We start from the raw sequence: 21,285 nt of genomic DNA, 5'->3' as shown, positions 1-21,285 counted from the left end.
ATTCAACCTATTGGCTGCTTTTATTATGCCTAGACTCAAACCACATAGTATCAGTCTGGGGTTTGATTGCTATGGCAGTCCAATGACTAGGATTTTCTCTACTAGAGCCATCTATATACCAAGCATCTTTAGGAATAGGGCATGTGCCCTCCTTTATTTATTTATGAGGGGGTCTCTATAGGAGGCTGGGGAGAGACATTAAAGGTTTCATATCCTACCAGCTCAAAGATAGCATGTAATTCAGCTCCCAATGGACCAGTGGAAAGAACACTCATTGGTGTAAGTAGGCATTATAGGGGCTTGTGCTATGGCAGATGCCAATCTTGCAAACATCCTGTCTATCCACCTCTTTATAGGGAAACCATTCCAGACATTTACCAGAAGAATGGTCATTATGGGCTCCACTTATTAAAGGGCCTTATAGACTCAACACTTGTTCAGTAGGAGAATATCAGATCTCTGCTCCCTGACAGCATTGTGACCAAAAGCCCAATGGAGTTAACTTCCCATGCTGTTCCTGCCATAATGCCTGATTCATCTAATCTCATGTAACAGCCACATCTACGGTCCAGGGATACAAGGTAAAGGACCATTCCATGACCTGAAGCCTGTGTTTGAGCAACTAATATCTTAGCTTGGTCAAAGGTAGCTTGATGTTCTTCTACCCAATGCCAATTCACTCCCTTTTTTTTACCAGATGATATAGAGAGTGCAGGCATGCTAAATGTAGTCCGAAAGGTTGGGGAGTATGTGCTAGGGGACCACCCAGGAGGAAATGTTTGAGAATCACAGTCATATCTCCAGAACAGATCAAGGATGTTATGTCCCAAGACTGTACTTAAGTGTGTGATTAAACAGAAAGAAAAACTGGGGAGGGTGCTATGCTCAAGAAGCCTTCAGATCATGGAATGGTCATCATAGTGGATTTGTCCAAGATAGTGTTAGTCTAGTTCACACATTGAGTAAGTACAGTTATTACTGGAGAAAGGTAAAAACAAGGCATTGGGATGTTCTGGCCATAAAAGCTGAACTTAGTAAGAGACTTCTAAGGGTGATTGATTGTATTTTGCAGTGACATTAGGAAAAGAAGAGAAATTGGTCACAGGGAGGATGACAGGATGGATCTCTAGCATCATGGATAGATCAGAATCTTTGATGACAAATCCAACAATCTGAGAGGTTACTCCCCTTAGCAGTGGCCTGGGAGATATGAATGAGGGTGGTCTTTCCAGGCCAATGCCGAAGAAGGGAAAAGAAAAGAGGGAGAAAGTATTTCATGTTTAAAGTATGAAGTCTTGATCCCCTGTCTTGGGCAGAAGCAGTTTACCTCAATGTCAGCTACTTCTCTTCCTTGTCAATTTGTTTCAGAGGTCTCCAGTGTCTATACAGGACCAGATATCAGAAGGAGCCTTCTTCAGTTGTGAGATGTGTATCTAAGGCTCAATGCCTTCTAATTTTGTAGCAGTGTCCCTGGTCAGGAGCACTTGGTAAGGTCCCTTCCAATGAGGCTCAAGGGCTGTTTTTCTCTAATGACATTTCCAGAATACCCAATCACCAGCCTCCATACTGTGACCAGCAAGATCCTTTGAACTGGAATCTGGGGAGGCTTCTTTAACCTGTTGATGATAGGCTTTAGCATAAGACAGTAAAGACTTACAGTAGCCAGTCATATTAGCATGAGATAATAAAGGATCAGCAGAAAGTTGTATATCAATAGACATTGGTCTGTTGGTAACTATCTAATGTGGAATGAGTTTATGTTTCCCAAAAGGTTACCATGAGCAGTCAGCAAAATCAAAAGCATACCTTACGTCAGGGAAGTCCAGTTGTTTGGCAAGTTTAGAGGTTTTAAATTTGAGGATCCCATTAGTTCTCTCAACCTTGCCTGAAGATGGAGGATGATATGGACAATGATAATCCCAAGAAGTTTGCAAGGTTTTCATTAAGGTTCATATGATTTGCCTGGTGAAGGTGGGTTCTTCAATCACTAGAGACCGGGAAAGGTATATCAAGTGAGAAACATTTTCTAACAGTTTCTTTGCTACCATGAGGACATCAGCTTTGTAGCAGGGGAAACCTTCAACCCATCTGGAAAACCACATACAAATAACAAGAACATATTCATAACCCATAATAAGTGGCAGTTGAATGAAGTCCAGCTGCAGATGTTCAGAAGGTCCAGAAGGAGGTCTGAAGCCTCTGGTAACAAAACCAGTTTTATAGGATTATGTATATTCCAGGATTATTACTAGTAGATTATTTTTGCAATGTTATGGAAGTTTTTCCACCGATGTCTATTCATAATTTGAGTCACCTTAAATGCACTAGGGAGTGAAGGAATGCAAAAACCAAAAAATGGGGTTTGCCAGGCAGCGGGGAAGAACTAAGCAGGTGTCTTGGGTTTCCCATGGCCCTGATTGTTCATTTAATTTACAACCACTGTTCACCCATCTTAATTTCTCTGATTCAGGAGCAGAGTATTGCCATGTTACAAAGACATCAAGATGGCAAAAGCCTGGCAATGAGGGGCCATTTCTTGCAGAAGGAGAATGGACTTCATTCACGTGTACCACAATCTTAAAATACAATATAAAGAAGGCTTAGTATTACTTATTTGACAATAGGTCCCATGAAATGTACATATCAAATAAGCCTAATTTAACAAATACTTCACATTTAGTTACATTTCAAATAAGCCTAATTTAACAAGTACTTTGAAATAGTGCATGTCAAAAAGACTTCATTTACAATTTGACTTTGGGTAGTTTGTAAAAAATATTTTAAAAAAAGGTTTTAAAGCACTTGTCTAAATAGAACCACAGATTATTATGAAACTTAATACTCAAAAGGTAAAGAAACTTGGGAAGTGTAGCCAGTCGGTGGAGGGAGGCAGTGGTGGTGGGAGAGGTTTGGCGGTTGATGGGGGTATAGGCTCAGAAGCCTCTCTCATGCTCCCTCTGCCCGGAGCCCCTTGAAGGATTCACAGTGACATCTCTTCAAGAAGTCCCCTTGTAGACTTCCAACTTTGCCCATGTCATCTTTCAAAATGTGGCCAAGAGTTATCTTCCTAATGCACACCTGGAATGTCATTACACCTTAACTCCATATATCCATCCACATCCAAAAGATTGGGTTGGTATATTCAAGGTTGGATGGAGTACTGCTTGCGATTATTACACAATTTTATGGTCTCCTATGCCTGAACATTACATAGAAGAATCAACAGTTAATTGTGTGTTAGCATTTCAAGGATATTGCCTTCCAAATGATGATGGAGAATTTTATCAGTTCTGTTATGTTACCCATAAGGGTGAAATTCATGGAACAAGTAAACTTTTCCAGTTTCAAGCTTCTCCAGTTGAAGAGTTACTTACTGTGGAAGATGAAGGAAATTCTGACATGTTGGTTGTAACCAAAAAGCTGGCCTTCGTGAGTTGAAAATTGAAGAAACCATGAAAGAAAAAGAACTATTAAAGTTAATTGCTGTTCCGGAAGGAGAAACAACACAACTTTGAGAATAAGTTGGAAGACTGGAAAGAGAGCTTAACCATCAAAAAGATGTGACCAACTGCAAGCAGAGCAAAAGGGTCTTGTTGAAGTATCACAAAATTAAAAACGGAAAATGAAGAAATTAAGAAGAGATACAATGAAGCTACATCCAAAGCTCTCCGGCTTGAGGAAGATATTGTGTCAGTGACACATAAAGCAATTGAAAAAGAAACTGAATTAGTTTAAAGGACAAACTCTGGAAGGCACAATATGAAAGAGAACAACTGGAATATCAGTTGAAGATGGAAAAGGATGAGAAGGAACTTTATAAGGTACATTTGAAGAATACTGAAATAGAAAATACCAAGCTTGTGTCAGAGGTCCAGACTTTAAAGAATTTAGATGGGAACAAAGATAGCATGATTACTCAGGGGCACCTGCTGGTTCAGTCTGGGAAGTAAGGGGGGAGCGTATGCCCCTTGATCTTGGGGTTGTGAGTTCAAGTCGCATACTGACTGTAGAGATTCCTTAAATAAATAAACTTAAAAAAAAAAAAGAAAGCATGATTACTCATTTCAAAGAAGAGACTGGCAGGCTGTAGTTCTGTTTGGCTGAAAAGGAAAATCTGCAAATGGCTTTCTTGTTTACAACCTCAAGTAAGGAAGATACGGTTTTTTTTTTTTTTTTTTTTTTAAGGAGCAACTTCACAAGCAGAGGAACATGTTCAGGCAACTTGGCAAGAAGTTTTCTTCTGGCCAAAGAACTATTAGTGATGCTGTAAATGTGCAAGATAAAACAATGGCAGATCTGCATACTGCACACTTGGAAAAAAGCTGATGCAGTGGCAGAACTTAAACTAAATGCTGTGGAGGAAAAAAGGCCAGGAAAAGACTGATAGACTGGAACGTGAACTGAGAAGTTGAAGACTTGAAACTTTGTCTTCAGATGGCAACAGATCATTACAAAGAAAAAAAATCAAGGAATGCCAGAGGCTCCAAAATCAAATAAACTTTCAGACCAATCAGCCAATAGCAACAGTGTCTTCACAAAGAAAACTGGGAATCAGCAAAAAAGGCAATGGTGCCTCCATAAACACAGATATAGATATAAAGCCACCCCCGTCTGCAGCCGAGACAGATTCTGACGGTGTAACAAAGGGGCAAGTCTGTGAAGTGACCAAAGAAACTGCTGACAAAACAGAAAAATATAATAAAGGTAAACGACTCTTGCGGGATGAGAAAACAAAATTCAATAAATATGTCGATGAACTGCAAACATGGAGCTGAAACGGAAAGAGCAAGTGAAGACTGCTGGAAATGTAACACTAGCACTAGCTGAAGTAGAGGACAATTACAAACTTCAACTGACAGAGAAAGACAAAGATAAATGGTCTAACTTCACATCTGGAAAACTTCTCCAGGGAGAAGGAACTTAAAAGGAGTCTAGAAAATCAAGCAGAAAGGACAATGGAAGGTCAGAATTCCGAGTCCTCAGAAGATCTCACGGTATCTCAACACCTGCTCCGAGCAAAATGGTCATGTTGCTGCAGTGCTGAATACACAGCCAGTTCTGCAGTCTGGTGATCCTTAACGCAACACAGGAAACCAGGGATGGAGCAGATGGTGCTGTTTACCCAGGTGAAATCCAAAGGCTGCCTGTGAGAGTACCTTCTTGGGGACTGGAAGATGTTGTCTGCAGCCAGCCTGCTGGAAACATTAGTGGGCTTGATGGTTTAGAAGACCCTGAGGACAGTAAAGAAGATGAGAATGTGGGGCGCCTCGGTGGCTCAGTTGGTTAAGCATCTGCCTTCAGCTCAGGTCATGATCCCAGGGTCCTCGGATGGAGCCCCGTTGGGCTCTGAAAGGCATGTGCAGACCCATTTTGATCAGAATGCTTTAAATTTTGACTAGTTACCTTTTATTATGAGTTGGTAATACAGTTTAGCAATTAAAAAAAATCACCTCAAATAGACCACTATGGAGACCACAAGGTATCACTTCTATGCACCCTCTACCACACTTTTCTGAACAAGAGCTACTTTTTTGAGTTTTGTGATCCTCGGGTCAGGGTCAATCATCGGCTTATCACTAAATAGAATTGTATTCTCCGTTTAATCTTACAAGTTTAAGAAAAGAAGTTTTTCTGTGTTTGTATCCTTATTTATTCCCCAGTTTGCAAAACTATGTGAATAAAGGAAATGGATTATTTCAATGTTACCACATTGAAAATCTATGTATGTAGAGTGTGCTATTTAGCAGAATATTTACAAGTTTCTGTTGACCTTCTTGATTGAATATACCTACGAAATAAAAATAGTTTATCATAAAAAAGTAAAGAAACTTTACATAATCTGTTATCAAAAACATACCAAAAATCCAAGAAAACTGTTCTTTTAACAGAGAAAAAAGCAAATTCTAATTTTGCACCTGGTTACTTTTGATATTAAAATTCATTTTTAAGTAAATTAATTTTAATCTTAGCCAGTTTGACCATACATTAAAATTCCTTTTCAAACATTCCTTTTCTATAATCTTTTTACAACTTGTTTTTTTTAAAGATTTTATTTATTTGACAGAGAGAGACACAGTGAGAGAGGGAACACAAGCAGGGGGAGTGGGAGAGGGAGAAGCAGGCTTCCCACTGAGCAGGGAGCCCGATGTGGGACTCCATCCCAGGACCCTGGGATCATGACCTGAGCCGAAGGCAGCTGCTTCACGACTGAGCTACCCAGGCGCCCCTACAACTTTCTTTTCTACATTCCAATTTTGTCCTGTTTTTCTTCTTTAAACAATCAGCCTCACTTTAAAACAAAATTACTTTCTTTTCCTTTAAGAAAAAACACCCCCATTCTTCATACCTTGTCTTACTGAAAACACCTCCTATGTTTCTGGCATGTGAAGATGCTTCCCTTATTATTTCCAGTAGCTTTAATTATATATATTATTTAGAATTTTTAACTCTTAGAAGCCTTAATTTCTAGGGAAAACTAAGAAGTATTGTGAACTGAGTGTTATACCAGCACTTTTAAAATTTGCAAATTTATAAATACATTTCATAATTTCTTTTTTTAACTTCTTTTTTTTTTTTTAGAGAGGTGGGGAGGGGCAGAGGGAGAAGGAGAGAATCTTTTTTTTTTACTGTTATTATTATTATTTTTTAAATTTTATTATGTTATGTTAGTCACCATACAATACATCATTGGTTTTTGATGTGGTGATCCACGATCCATTGTTTTCGTATAATACCCAGTGCTCCATGCAGTACGTGCCCTCCTTAATACCCATCACCGGGCTAACCAATCCCCCCTCCCCCTCCCCCTCTAAAACCCTGTTTGTTTCTCAGAGTCCATAGTCTCTCATGGTTCATCTCTCCCTCCAATTCCCCCCCCATTTTTCCCTTCCTTCTCCTAATGTCCTCCATGCTATTCCTTATGTTCCACAAATAAGTGAAACCATATGATAATTGACTTTCTCTGCTTGACTTATTTCACTTAGCATAATCTCTTCCAGTCCCATCCATGTTGGTGTAAAAGTTGGGTATTCATCCTTTCTGATGGCTGAGTAATATTCCATTGTATATATGGACCACATCTTGTTTATCTATTCATCTGTTGAAGGGCATCTCGGCTCTTTCCACAGTTTGGCTATTGCGGACATTGCTGCTATGAACATTGGGGTGCATGTGGCCCTTCTTTTCACTACATCTGTGTCTTTGGGGTAAATACCCAGGAGTGCAATTGCTGGGTCATAGGGTAGCTCTACTTTTAAATTTTTGAGGCACCTCCACACTGTTTTCCAAAGTGGCTGTACCAACTTGCATTCCCACCAACAGTGTAAGAAGGTTCCCCTTTCTCCACAACCTCTCCAACATTTGTTGTTTCTTTCCCTGTCCATTTTTGCCATTCTAACTGGTGTAAGGTGGTATCTCAATGTGCTTTTGATTTGGATTTCCCTGATGGCTAATGATGATGAAAATTTTTTCATGAGAAGGAGAGAATCTTAAGCAGGCTCCATGCCCAGCATGGAGCCCGAAGTGGGGCTCTATCTCACAATGCTGAGATCAGGACCTGAGCTGAGATCAAAAGTTAGACGCTTAACTGACTGAGCCACCCAGGCACCTCTACATTTCATAATTTCTAGAAGCATATGCCTTTTTCAGTTTTCTCACATAGGATCAACACAGCCAATATCTTTTAGTTTTTCTGCAATGAGAGGACCAGATGATGCCTAGAAAGTTGACAGATAAAACTGGGCCTGCATAAATGTGGGGTGTAAATGTGACTGTGAAGGTGTGCAAATCTGCCTATACTGCCTCCTCAAAGGGAATAATGTCAGGTCCCTCAGCATAATGTCATCAATATAATGCCAAAATAGCACCTTTCCAATTGTAAGGTATTTAAATCCTATAAAACCTGATAGCAGAGGTTATGTGCAATTGTAGAACTGTTTAAATATCCCACTGGGAGCTGAGTAAATGTATATTGAGTCCCTTCAAAAGTGAAAGAAAACTGAGCCTGGGATTCCTATACAGTGGGAACAAAATAGAACTACTAGTTAGGTCAATGACTGCAGAGGGTGTTCTTTGGGCCTGTTGTATGTCCTCGATCAGTTCTATAATATCAGGAATTGGAACCTTAATCAGGGAACCTGAGCAGTGAGGTTTGGATACATAGTCAATGGTGAGGTGTCGTGCATTAGTGACTGGCTTAATCACTGGCCAAATGGGGCTATTGAAAAGGGAGCTTTTGGGTTAATGACTCTTGTCTGAAGCCTATCTTTAATGATAGGGCATAGGCCTTCACTGCTCTGTTTAAGGCATATTAGGGAGTATTTACCATCTTGAGAGGGGGAGTCACAGGCATCCATTTGGCAGTCCTACTAGGAAGTACAAGAGCTTGGGCTTATTCCATGTGGCATGGCATTCTGTCAATGCCTCCATGCCTCTAGTAAGAAAAGAAAGAGCCAGGGGCCACCACTAGAGGAGGCCATTTGAAGTGAATGGTTCCAATAGTTACATCCCAATGGGTCTTCCGCCTTTGATTGTTTTATCAGGAATGCCCTTTAAGTAGAAGGACTTTCCTTTTGGAATTTGAGAGGGAGTTGCTGGAATGATAGTGACTTGGGCCCTGGTATCTAATAGGGGAAAAAAGACTGAAATTTTATTGTCCTAATGGACTAGCAGAGTGGCATAGGAATGAATGTCCTGGAGAGGTGGGACAAGCCCCAGGGAGCAGCCAATTCCTTGGGTAGGAGCTTGAATGGCTGCCAGTCCTTGTGGTTAGGGGAGGGGGTGGAGGGAGTAGTGGAATCAGGCTAAGTGGAGGTCAGAGGCGTTAGAGGGCTATTATGTGTCCAGGGACGGCCAGCAGAAGGGAGCCGGCTGTGGCTGGCAAAATGCTAGCTTCAGGCCCTGGAGTTTAGAAACTGGTGGTCCAGAGATTAAGTGGCCAGGAACCCTGAGTCCTCACATCTCCCAGTAGGGGTTTGCCTCTGTATTCCCATAAAGGGAAAAGTTAGATGGGCCCAGTGATACTGAGGAGGGAGTGGGGAACTCTCTCCTTGAGGAAAATTTGTTCCAGGGAGACGCTCCTGGCTTTGTCTGGGGGGCGGGGGGGGGAATAAAAGTTTCCTTATACCCAACGGGATTGACTGGGGGACGGGGAGCGGGAGCAATAGTGCCTGCACCACTTTCAGGCTGTTTAAGAGTTGCTGCAACGCCCGGTTGGGAATTAAGGGTTTCCCACTGGCAATGCAACTCCTTGTGAGGGCTGGTGGTTACTGCGGGCAGCACAGATAATCCGGGAGAGGGGATATTGGTTTTTGACTCCACCACAACCATTTGATGGGCAGACGCTGGTGGTGTCCCAGCCCCACTCCGTCCAGGGAGCCGCGGGTCCCTAGCGCGGATTACAAACCGCGATTTCTCTTGATCTCTAACGCTGGGAGCACCGAGCCCAGCGGCGGGTTGCGGGCAGCCAGCTCCCTCCCCGGAGCCCGACCCCTCCCGCACTTGCACCGCTCTGGGCTCCGTGCGCTCCGCTGCTCGTCCCCGCTCCGTTGGGTGCCCCCTCGGGCGCCTGTCAGCCTCGGCTCCACGACGAGCACGGCCGACCGTGCGCCCTGCCACTTTCTGCCAAGCAGAGCCTGGCTGGCGCTCTCCCGGTGGCGGTGTGTTTCGCTGGCATCCGCCCTCTTTTCGCTCAGCCGGCGGGTTCCGTTCGCGGCCGCAGTGGAGCCGGGAAGCCCGGGACCTGGGGCGGGGGCGGCACCCGAGCTGGCGCCGAGCCAGGTGATCCTGGCCGCACCGCGGCCCCTGTACCCCACCGCCTGTGTCTCAGCACCGCGTTCACTCGCGGCGCCCACCAGACAGTGCTGGGATCCGGCGCCACCAACAGCCCCGGAGCAAAGGGCAGGGGCGCTGGGTGCCGTCCCCCCCCGTCCCTGGAGGGCTAGCGCCGGCCCCTTGCCGGTCGCACTTCCCGGCCTTCGCGCTAGCCCTTCGGCGGGTAGCTCCGAGCCGCCGGCGTGTCTGTCACGGCGCGGATTTGTGCCCCGTGTCTGTCGCAGCGCCGCCCGTTTGTCACAGCTGGACTGTTTTCTCAGCGACGGCACCGTTGACTTCGCCACGCGGCTGTTTCTCGGGGGCAACGCCGCGGGTGTCTCCCAGTTTGCATTTCTCTAGTCGCGCCCATGGGCCATTTCAAAGGTGCGGTTTCCCCACTTTCTCCGACCGGAAGGTGTCGCCACAAGTGGCGGCGCGGCGGCGAGGGTGCAGCCCGCCGCCTCTCGGTGGCCCTTCGCTAGCAGAGCCGGGCCGCGCGCCCTCGTTCCCAGCGAGCACAGCAGGGAGACCGCCTCCCTCCCGACGGGAGAACAATTTCTGACCGCGCCGCGCGGCTCTCTGTCTCAGAAGCTCGGGACTTGGCGGTCATCAGCCACTCCTTGCTTTGTAGCAGATTTTGACTTAGCGGTGCGCGGGATTTCTTGGCGGGAGCAAGTCCGGTGTAGTCGGGCCGCGATTTCCACAGCCTGCGCCAGTCCGGGAGCCGCCGCAGACCCGGCTTTAGGCGGATCGAGGGTTTAGCCAGGCCTGGGACTTCTTGGTGGAAGGAAGTCCACGTTGACTCTTGGCAAATCAGTATTTAATCCTGCCTTGCAGATTTCTTCGTCCGACCCAACCCCGGGTTAGCCATTTCTTAGCGCAACGTGAGGCGCTTTAGCTGAGCCAAAGTTTCCCACTCCTAGTAAGTCTGAAAAACCCGTGCCTGGGATATCTAAGATCCATTCAAGACCGAACATGTCCAGATTTTCCAGGAAACTGTACCTGTTTATCAGGCCTGCCATTTCTCAACGACAGCAAATCGTGTTTTGGAAGCAAATATGCCTGTTATTAGGTCCGACAGAAGTAGGAGTCCAATGGCAACACCGATTTTTGGGGTCGTATTTCGTTGTTTTTGCTTTTTGTGTCTTGTTTTGTTCTGTTTTGTTTGCAATAGGAAGTCCACCTTAGCTATGCTTTTAATACTAAGTCCGGGAGAAGTCCAGTTCAACAGACTACAAAAATTTCTTACTCGTGGGAAATTTTAGAAAATCAGATTTAACTAGTTTTGATTGTCAGCCTCACAGAAGTCAATGTATATTTGCTAAAGCCATTTCTGATTTGGTAAGCTCTGGGGTGTTCTGTCTGAACAATGGTAGTAGCATCATTAGCCCTTAGAAGTCGGATGTGTACTGGCATAAGCGATTTTTCCATCATACCAATGCTGGATTCACCCCTTCAAAGTCGGTATAAACTGGGAGAAATAATAATTTCTTCATCCTAGCATTCTGTAAATCTAGATCTAGCTGCGTTTCTGTTTATTATGCCATCAAAGTGTGTATATAGGCAACAGTGATTTCTTAATCACGGTAAGTTAGGAGCTGGAAACACCAGGTCGGCCAATCATTTGTTAATATAAAAGTCTGTAAAATCGGTATTTCTTCATCATAGGAAGTTTTTTTTTTTAAGATTTTATTTTATTTATTTGACAGAGAGAGAGAGACAGCTAGAGAGGGAACACAAGCAGGGGGAGTGGGAGAGGGAGAAGCAGGCTCCTGGCCGAGCAGGGAGCCCGATGCGGGGCTCGATCCCAGGACCCTGGGATCATGACCTGAGCCGAAGGCAGACGCTTAACGACTGAGCCACCCAGGCGCCCCTTCATTATAGGAAGTTTTGATTCTGCAAGAGACAGTCTGCCTTAGCTGGTCATTCCTAGCAGTACCAAGTGATGTTTCGGCAATAGGAAGTTCAAACGTAATGGTGCTTTTTCTTAGAGTCCAGTAGAAGTCAGTGTCCACTAGCTGAAAAGATTTCTTGTGCACAGCGAGTTCAAGGCAATCCTGATTTAGCTATGTTTGTGTTTAATGACCCTGTAGAAGTCGAGTTCTTAATCATGACAATGCTGTGTTCACAAGTGAAGGCGGCTGTGAAGTCCGTGCAGAAGGCTGATGAGATTATTTAGGTGTCACAAATACGGGTTTAGTCGTGTCAGGCATTTCTTAGTCCTCCTTGCTCTCGGTTTGTGTGTACCGAATACCAGATTCCGCTGACAGGAATGTCATAATCCTAGGACAGCACCATTTAGCATGTTTGCAATTTCTTTCCTTGGGTGAGTTCTCTGGATGTATTTGCTCCGTTAGTTTATTTCCCCGCAGCGTATTTTCCCTTGAAATCCATGCGTTTGATTTCCTTTTGTGTTAACGAGGGTTCCCACCAACGTCGCTTGGCATTGGCAGTTGATCGAATGCTTATTTTATTTGTTACTTCCTGAATTTCACTCTAGTATGTATTCTACTGATTTCCTTGAGCGTTTTACCGCTTAGCTGCCTGCTGACCTGCATTCACCTACAAGCCAGAGAGCAAAGCCCCGTCTGGGCCCGGCAGGTGCGGGGTCTCTGGGCTTTGTGCAGGCTGCTCCAGTCCTGCCAGACAGAAGGAGCACTCTGTCTGCTTTATGGCTTGTAGCTCCACTCCGACAGTTCTTGGTTTGGGCACCATTCCTAGTGCCTACTAAACAGTTTCTCCTACTCAGGACCCCAAGGTTCTCTGTGCCATCTCTTCCTCAGTCCCAGCACCGCTGGTTTCCCTGGGCTGGCCTGTCCATCGTTGAGTGACGACAAGTGAGGCCGCCGGTTTGGAACTTGTGCTCGCTGGAAAGCTATCCTCTTCATGCCCTTAATATCGTATATTTTCTTTGTTGGGTTAGTTTCTGTACGGTATGCTTATTTTGCCGTTTCATTTCGGCTTCTTTTCTTCCCGCTTTGTTTTGGTAATGGGACAAGGACCCGGAGCTGGAGTTCTGGGTGTCCTCTACAATGTTATCCTGTTTCATTTTGTCTACTGATTTGTTACCACTGGTATCATGACTTCTACCTTGCCTCTGCCCACAAGCCCAGGAGAGCACAAATACCCAGGCTGTGGTACTGCTGCACGCTTTGCCAATTCACTCTGTGCAAAGCTTGAGTCCTCCCGATCAGGGGCCTCCTCCGTGATGGAGCATTTTCTTGGCTGTGTGAGAGGGGCTTGGGATTCCACCAAGGTGGCACCAGAGCCCCAGCCTCCATCTGTGCTGTGCTCAGAAGATTCTGGGCCTCGCCTGCTCCCTTTCTATCCTGTGCTGGGACAGTCCCCAGGTCACGGTGGTGGTTTGGACTCGGGACTGCTTTCCAGTCCTTGTTGGCGGCTTCGCTGGGTCTACCTACAAAATGACGTCTGTCCCAGAGCCCAGAGCACCTTGGAACCAAGACCCGCTCTGCCCACTGTGAGCTTCGGGCCCGGGACACAGAAGAAGCCAGAAGCATCCTCAGGAGAGATGGACCCTGAAGAGGAACCTGAGCCACTCACCCACCAGCAGCTTGCCTCCACCAGGACGACCCGCCTGGCCACACACGGCTGGGCAGGGAGACCTGACAGTGGGCATCCTTCGGAGCAGGAGCACCCCAGACCTCCCCTCCGTGCCTGGGAGAGGCATGTCCGGGTGTTCTCGGGCTGCCTGGAGTGGATTGGTCACACCGTGTACAGCATGAGTTACAGCTGTTGCCCCTGCATCTTGGGGTCTAAGGAGCTCTGAGGTTGGGGCAGGAGCCTTTTTCTGTCTTCCCTCGGGAAGAGATTCTCATTTGTGAAACTTGCGAAATAAAAAAGTATTAAGATGTGGCTTCAGAGTTCAATGTCCGGTTCTGCTTCTTGGGCTCTGAAGTTCTCCTTTTCCTTACAGGTCGCTGACTACACTCAGGTTCCTTATATATTCCACGTTAAAAAGTACGACTTAGCTTTGTTCCTGTTTCTTCACTTCCAAAAGCTGGTGTACACAGAGGCAAATTGGTTTCTTTCTCCTGGCCAGTCCTGGGAAATCACGATTTAACTCTGTTTATATCTGCCACCTCAGTGGAGTCATTGTATACTGGTGAATGTGATATCTTCTTGCTAGGAACATCCTAAAAATTACCACATGGACTTGTTTCTTTTTCTTCAGAATCAAGAAGTCGGTGTACTGTGGGGAAAAGCGATTTCTTTCTCCTCACAAGTTCTGGGATATCAAGATTTAACTCTGTTTATTTTGCCATCTCTGTAGAAGTCGTTGTATACTGGTGAACACGGTATCTTTCTGCTAGTAATATGATAAAAATTACCAGATGGACTTATTTATTTTTCCTCACATTCAAGAAGTTGGTGTACAATAGGGAAAAACAATTTCTTTCTCCTCACAAGTTCTGGGATATCAAGATTTAACTGTTTATTTCTGCCATCTCTGTAGAAGTCGTTGTATGCTGACGATATCTTTCGGCTAGCAATATCAAAAAATTACCAGTTGCACTTGTTAATTTTTCTTCACATTCAAGAAGTCGGTGTACAGTGGGGAAAAACGACTTCTTTCTCCTCACAAATTCTGGGATATCATGATTTAACTTTATTTGTATTTGCCACCTCAGTGGAAGTCGTTGTATGATGGTGAATACGATATCTTTCTGCCAGCAATATCCTAAGAATTACCACATCGACTTGTTTATTTTTCCTCACATTCAAGAAGTCGGTGTACAGTGGGGAAAAACGACTTCTTTCTCCTCATACATTCTGGGATATCACAATTAACTCTGTTCATTTTTGCCACCTCAGTGGAAGTCGTTGTATGCTGGTGAACATGGTATCATTCTGCTAGTAATATGATAAAAATTACCAGATGGACTTCTTTATTTTTCTTCACATTCAAGAAGTCAGCATACAGTGGGGGAAAACAATTGCTTTCTCCTTACAATTCCTGGGAAATCACGATTTAGCTATGTTTATATTTGCCACCTCAGTGGAAGTGGTTGTATGCTGGTGAACAGGATATCTTCTTGCTAGCAATAACATAAAAATTACCTCATGCATTCTTTATTTTTCTTTACATTCAAGAAGTCAGTGTATAGTGGCAGAAAACAATTTCTTTCTCTCCCAAGTTCTGGGATATCACGATTTAATTTTGTTTATTTTTGCCACCAGGAGAAGTCATTGTATACTGGTAAACTCGGTATCTTCCCACTAGCAGTATAAAAATAGGACATTGAGGGCCAGTGGGTGGCTCAGTTTGTTAAGTGATGGACTCTTGAACTCAGCTTAGGTCTCTCTCTCAGGGTCGTGAGTTCAAGGCTCCATGTTAGGTATGGTGCCTACTTAAATAAAAAAAAAGTATGACTTTGAGTTTTTCCTTTTTCCTCACTTTTTAGAAGTCTGCGTACAGTGGGGAAAATGAGTTATTTCTCTTCACAAGTTCTGGGAAATCACAATTTAACTTTTTTTTTTTTTTGCATTTGCCACCTGTGTGGAAGTCAGTGTTTACTGGTGAACGTGATATCTTTCTGCCAGCAATATCTTAAAAAGTATGACTTAGCTTTGCTCCTTTTCCTTCACCTCCTAGAAGTCGAATACATGGGTAAAACGATTTCTTTCTTTTGGCCAGTTCTAGGAGCTCTGGATTAAACTTCGTCCTTGTGTCTTCACTTCCTCTACAGAATTAAATGTATATGGTGAAAATGATTTATTGGTCCTACCACATTATTGAAAAACAGAACTCATCTTTGTTTGCTTGCTAACCCTAGGGATTCGTTGTATACCAGTGAAAACCAGATCTTCCTCCTCACTCTATCTAAATCATAGGACTTTGCTTAGGGTTTCTTGTCCTCCTAGAAGTCGGTATACATTGGGGAAGCTCTTCCTCCAAGCCGTCCTCTGCATTAGGACTTGGGTTTGTTTGACTTCTGGGGAAGTCTTTCAGATATACTGGGGATCGGGGTTTCTTGTTGAATACACGTTTGTTCCATTTATTATTTCACCGCTTCTTTCTTTCTTTCTTTTTTTAAAAGATTTATTTATTTATTTATTTATTTATTTATTTATTTGACAGACAGAGCCAGCAAGAGAGGGAACACAAGCAAGGGGAGTGGGAAAGGGAGAAGCAGCTTTCCCGCGGAGCAGGGAGCCCAATGCAGGGCTTGATCCCACGACTCTGGGTTCATGACCTGAGCCAAAGGCAGACACTTAACGACTGAGCTACCCAGGCGCCCCTTCACCGCTTATTTCACTTTTTGATGGGTATGAGCCTTTCAGATCTCAGCTGTGTGGGCTCTAAACCGAGTTGACTGTGGAGCTGGGGTGCCCTTTGGGATCCATGGTTTCATCCCACTGGTTCTCCCCTACCTACCCGGATTTCTGCAGCACTTTTGCCAGCAGCGTGGGAAAGCCTCCTTTTGGGAGGCATTGCTCTCTGCAGGGAGCAGGTTTCAAATTCAGAGGTTGGTAGATGCTCCCTAGGGTTGTATTCTTGGTCCTAGTGCCCCTTGTGTTTGGGTCTGGCTGATTCATAAGCGCAGCACCACATTTACACTGTGCAGGGGTAAATAAGTCAGAGAAAGACAAATACTATATGATCTCACAAGTGTGGAATCTGAAACAAAACTAAATAGCTACAACAGATTGGTCATTGCCAGAGGCAGGGGTGGAAGGTGGGCAGAATGGGCAAAGGTGGTCTAGAGGTACAAACTTGCAGTGATGAAATAAATAAGTCATGGGGATATAATGTAGAGCATGGTGATTATAGTTAATAACACTGTACTTTATATTTGAAAATTACTAAGAAAGTAAATCATAAAAGTTCCTATCAGAAGAAAAAACATTGTAACTATGTGTGGTAATGGTTAACTAGACTTATTGTGGTGATGATCATTTCCCAATATACACAAGTATCAAATCATGTTGTACACATGAAACTAATATCATGTTATATATCAATTTTATCTCTACTGAAACAGAAAGAGACAAGTTGCATAGAAGAGAATCCCAATGAGACCACTGGCAGATTTCTGAATAGAAAATTCTTCATGCCAGGAGAAAATGGGATGATATATTTAAAATATTGAAATTAAAAACTGTCAACCAAGAATTCTATACCTTGAAAAGCTGTCATTCAGAAATGAAGGTGAGATAAAGACTTTCCCAAACAAACAAAAGCTGAGGTGGTTCATTACCACTAGACCTGTTTCTCAAGAAATGGTAAAGAGAGTTCTTTGAGTAGAATTAAAAGGATGCCAATTAACATCATAAAAACATAAGCAGTAGTATAAAACTCGCTGGTAATGGTAATTATATAAGGTTAAATCTGTAATATGGTGATGGTGGTTCATAATTTATCACAACTCTAGTTTAAAAGTTTAAAAGCAGGGGCTCCTCTGTGATTCAGTCAGCTGAGCCCTGGCTCTGGTCATGATCCCAGAGTCCTGGGATCGAGCCCTATATTGGGCTCCCTGCTCAGTGTGGAGCCTGCTTCTCCCTCCCCCTTTCCCCCTGCTTGTTCTCCCTCTCTCAAATAAATAAATAAAATCTTTTTTAAAAAATGTTTTAAAACAAATATATTAAAACCATGACTATAATAATCTGTTATTGGATATGCAATATAAAATATGCAAAATATAGTATCAATAACTTAAAATGTGAGGGAAAGTGAAAGTGTAAAGTTTAGGAATGCTATCAAAGTTAATTTGTTATCAATTCAAAATAGGGTATTACCAGTTTGAAATGGGTTTAAGATATTTTATGTAAGAGTCATGGTAACCACAAGGAAAAAATGTGTAGTTAATATACTTAAGATTATAATAATGTAATACAGTCTTTGATCCATTTTGAGTTAATTTTTGTGAGTGGTATAAGGTAGGGGTCTAATTTCATTGTTCTGCACATGATCATCCAGTTTTCCCAAAACCATTTGTGGAAGAGACTATCCTTTTGCAATTGGGTGCTCTTGGCTCCCTTATCTAATATTAATTGACTGTGTATGTAGGGGTTTAAATCTGAGCTCTCTATTCTGTTCCATTAATCTATGTGTCTACATTTATACTAGTACCATTTTACTAGCTTATTAATTTATACTAGTACCATTTTATTAGCTACATTTATACTAATACCATTTTATTAGCTTATTAATTTTTTAATTTTTATATCTTCAGGAAGTATGATGCCTCCAGCTTTGTCCTTTTTCCTCAGAATTGCTTTGGATATTTGGAGTCTTCTATGGTTCATATAAATTCAAATGGAGACCAGGTTTGAAACCCCCCAAGCAGACAGAACCATTTAAGCCATGTAAGCAAAACTCAATCTAGCCTATTTCATGAACATAAGCAAAACTTAACTTAGTTTCTTTAAATGCCTCTGAAAATCATAAATGAAATTTATCATCTCCCCAAAATAGTGTAATATAATCACTTTCACTCAATTCCCTGCCATCTGGAACATCCCCCCCCCCTTATAATTTCCAATCACTGTAAAGGTTAAAGACGTTTCTCCTTTCCACTTTATAAGCCATCCTGTAATGTCATGCCTCTGAACTTCAGATTACTTTCAGGTCCATTCCAAAGTTCTTGGGGAATATATCAAGTTATCCAAGGATGCCTCCCCCGTAGCTATTCTGAGGTAAGTCTGCCCATTTCTTTTTTTTTTTTTTTAATATTTCTATTTTATTTAATTAATTAATTAATTTTTAGAGAGTGGGAGTTGGGAGGAGCAGAGGGAGAGGGAAAGAGAGAATCTTTTTTTTTTTTTAAGATTTTATTTATTTATTTGAGAGAGAGAGACTGAGAGAGAGAGCACATGAGAGGGGGGAGGGTCAGAGGGAGAAGCAGACTCCCTGCCGAGCAGGGAGCCCGATGCGGGACTCGATTCAGGGACTCCAGGATCATGACCTGAGCCGAAGGCAGTCGCTTAACCAACTGAGCCACCCAGGCGCCCTCAGCCATTATCTTTCATAAGATAAGCCTACATTCAAATGTGAGGAGGAATTCCTTCTGATCTGAAATAGCAAAGCTATCATCCTGTGGTCAGACTATGGAATAAAGTAACACCTTTTCAATCTATCTTGGACAGATGAGGGCTTTAACACTAAGAAAGGGCTAGGGCATATCTAGTGGGGTCTTTCTGCAGGTCAATATCTCTCCATCACTTACATTCTACTCGACCTACTCAGACGTTAAGGCTCACTTTTTTTGAGGCCTACAGTGTGGCAGCAACTTTTATTAGTAGTTATGCTTAACCCTAAACCTGCCCCTCCTTAGGGAACATTAAAAAAGCCAGGGGATGGGGCGACTGGGTGGCTCAGTGGGTTAAGCACCCGGGTCTTGGTTTGGCTCAGGTCGTGATCCCAGGGTCCTGATATGGAGCCTGGCATCTGCTTAGTGGTCAGCAAGGGGTCAGCTTGAGATTCTCTCACTCTCTCTGCCTCTCTCTCCCCCTCTAAAATAAAATAAATAAAATCTTTAATATAAAAGAAAAAGCCAGGGGAAACATTTCTCAAAGCCTAGTCAGGTAGGCCCTCAGGTGTTACAGGACCCTTGCTTTCTTCTTACACATTCCACACTTCCACTCACAGCCACGACGATGACAATGGTGGTACTTACAATTAAAGCAAAGACAAAACACCCCAAACACACACTACCCCCCAACACCCCTCCCCAAATATTTCTCTGTAATTATACTGAGAAAGACAACGAGCATTTTGCAAAGAAACATGAAAGCAAACTTTTTCTTTCCGTTAGGAAACGGAAGGATGTTATTGTAAATGATATTCATTTCAAAGAGGAAGATACAGTGGAAGCCAGGAGCAGAAATCTCAAGGCCCCCAGACCCGGAAAACCCCAGACAATGCTGCGGTGAGTGTGGAGCGCGCACTGCTGGCCAGGTGGGAGGACAAAGCCTGCAGCAGCATCAGGGCACTGCGAAGGGCGCGTCTACCGAACGTCCTACCCGCCAGGGTCTCTCTGGGCACTGGTCTGCACTGTTTGCTCGGGGCGGGCCAAGGGAAGCCGCCTGGGTGGGCATAGGTCCTGTCACTCCAAGACCCACAAACAGCGCGATGGCTCCACTAGCGGTGCTGGAATCCCCAAAGCCCAGATTCACCCCCCTAGTGACACTGAGTGCTGAAGGCAAACTGCAGACGCGACCTCCCAGCGTGTTGCTAGCAAGACCCATTCGGCTTGGAGGAAAGCTAGAGCTGCGACCAAGAAACAGCCCATCCCAGGCATTAGCAGCGCTGGCACCCAGAAACTTTCGGCTTGGAGGAATGGTGGTGCCAAGAAAAGGCCGACTTGGTGCAAATGATCAGTGACACAAAAACAGTGACGCCGTGCTACTGGCGAAAGTGCTGACAAATTGCCTGCGCGGTGCAAATGCAGTGCGGCTCGGGCGCGAGAACCAGCTGACGCAACCCAAACTGCCCGAGAACCCACATCACCACCAAAGGAGCACCTACGCTCTAAGCGAACCGGAAACCATCTGCTGCTGGCTTGGAGCAGTGCTGCCGAAAAGGAGGAAGCGCCCCTAGGCTGCTGGCGAAAGTGCTGCAGGAAACCCGGGTGCGGAGAGGAGGAGCAGCGCCGAACACCCGGGCTCCGCCGGCGCACGGTGGAGACCCAGCGCAGCGCCCTGCCTCCAAGCCCCACCCCCCCCCCCGGTCCGCTCGCACACAGCTGAGACCTGAAGGGCTCGACTGATCAAAGGTGAAAGAAGAAGAGGTAACATAATAAATGGAACAAAAACGTTTTAAACAAGAAATGCATTTCCCCAGTACATCTGAGGACTTCCCAGAGGTCGGCAAGCAAAGTTGAGTCCTGCTTTTCAAGAATGTGCTGGGACCAGGAACGCGTTTTCACCAGTCTACATCGACTACTATAGAAAGAAGTGCAGGCACAGGGACAACGTTTAGTCGTGGTTTCCCAGAACTTGCCAGGAGAAAGAAATCTTTTGCCCCACTGTACATCTAGAAAGTGGAGAAAAAGGAACAAAGCTAAGTCGTACTTTTTAAAGATACTGCTAGCAGAGGATATCCTGTTTACCAGTGTACAATGACTTTCACTGATGTCACAAATACAAAGTTAAATTGTGATTTCCCAGCACTTTCGAGGAGAAAGAAATCATTTTCGCCCATTGTACACAGACTTCTAGGAAGTGAAGAAAGAGGAAGGAAGCTAAGACATGCTTTTTAAGATATTACTAGCAGGAAGATATCTTGTTCACCAGTGTACAATGACTTGTGCCACCGAGGTGGCAAATGCAAAAAAAAGTTAATGCCCGATTTCCCAGAATTTGCAAGGAGAAAGAAATCGCTTCTTCCCCACTGCAAACTGAATTCCATGAAGTGATTAAACAGGAAGGAAGGGGCACCTGGGTGGCTCAGTTGTTAAGTGTCTGCCTTCGGCTCAGGTCATGATCCCAGAGCCCTGGGATCGAGCCCTGCCT

At 44.2% G+C, this 21,285-nt stretch overlaps 1 pseudogene; it reads left to right on the top strand.

Moving 5' to 3' along the window:
- The first annotated feature begins 1,777 nt into the window (after nt 1–1,777).
- Nucleotides 1,778–19,704, top strand: LOC118006514 (annotated as a pseudogene).
- Nucleotides 19,705–21,285: the final 1,581 nt, after the last annotated feature.

This window comes from Mirounga leonina, unplaced genomic scaffold (genome assembly GCF_011800145.1).
Source record: "Mirounga leonina isolate KUSES-001 unplaced genomic scaffold, KU_Mleo_1.0 Mir_97, whole genome shotgun sequence".
NCBI classification, from domain to species: domain Eukaryota; kingdom Metazoa; phylum Chordata; class Mammalia; order Carnivora; family Phocidae; genus Mirounga; species Mirounga leonina.
Note: the sequence above shows the minus strand (reverse complement) of the source record. Positions and strands in the feature narration are given on the sequence as shown.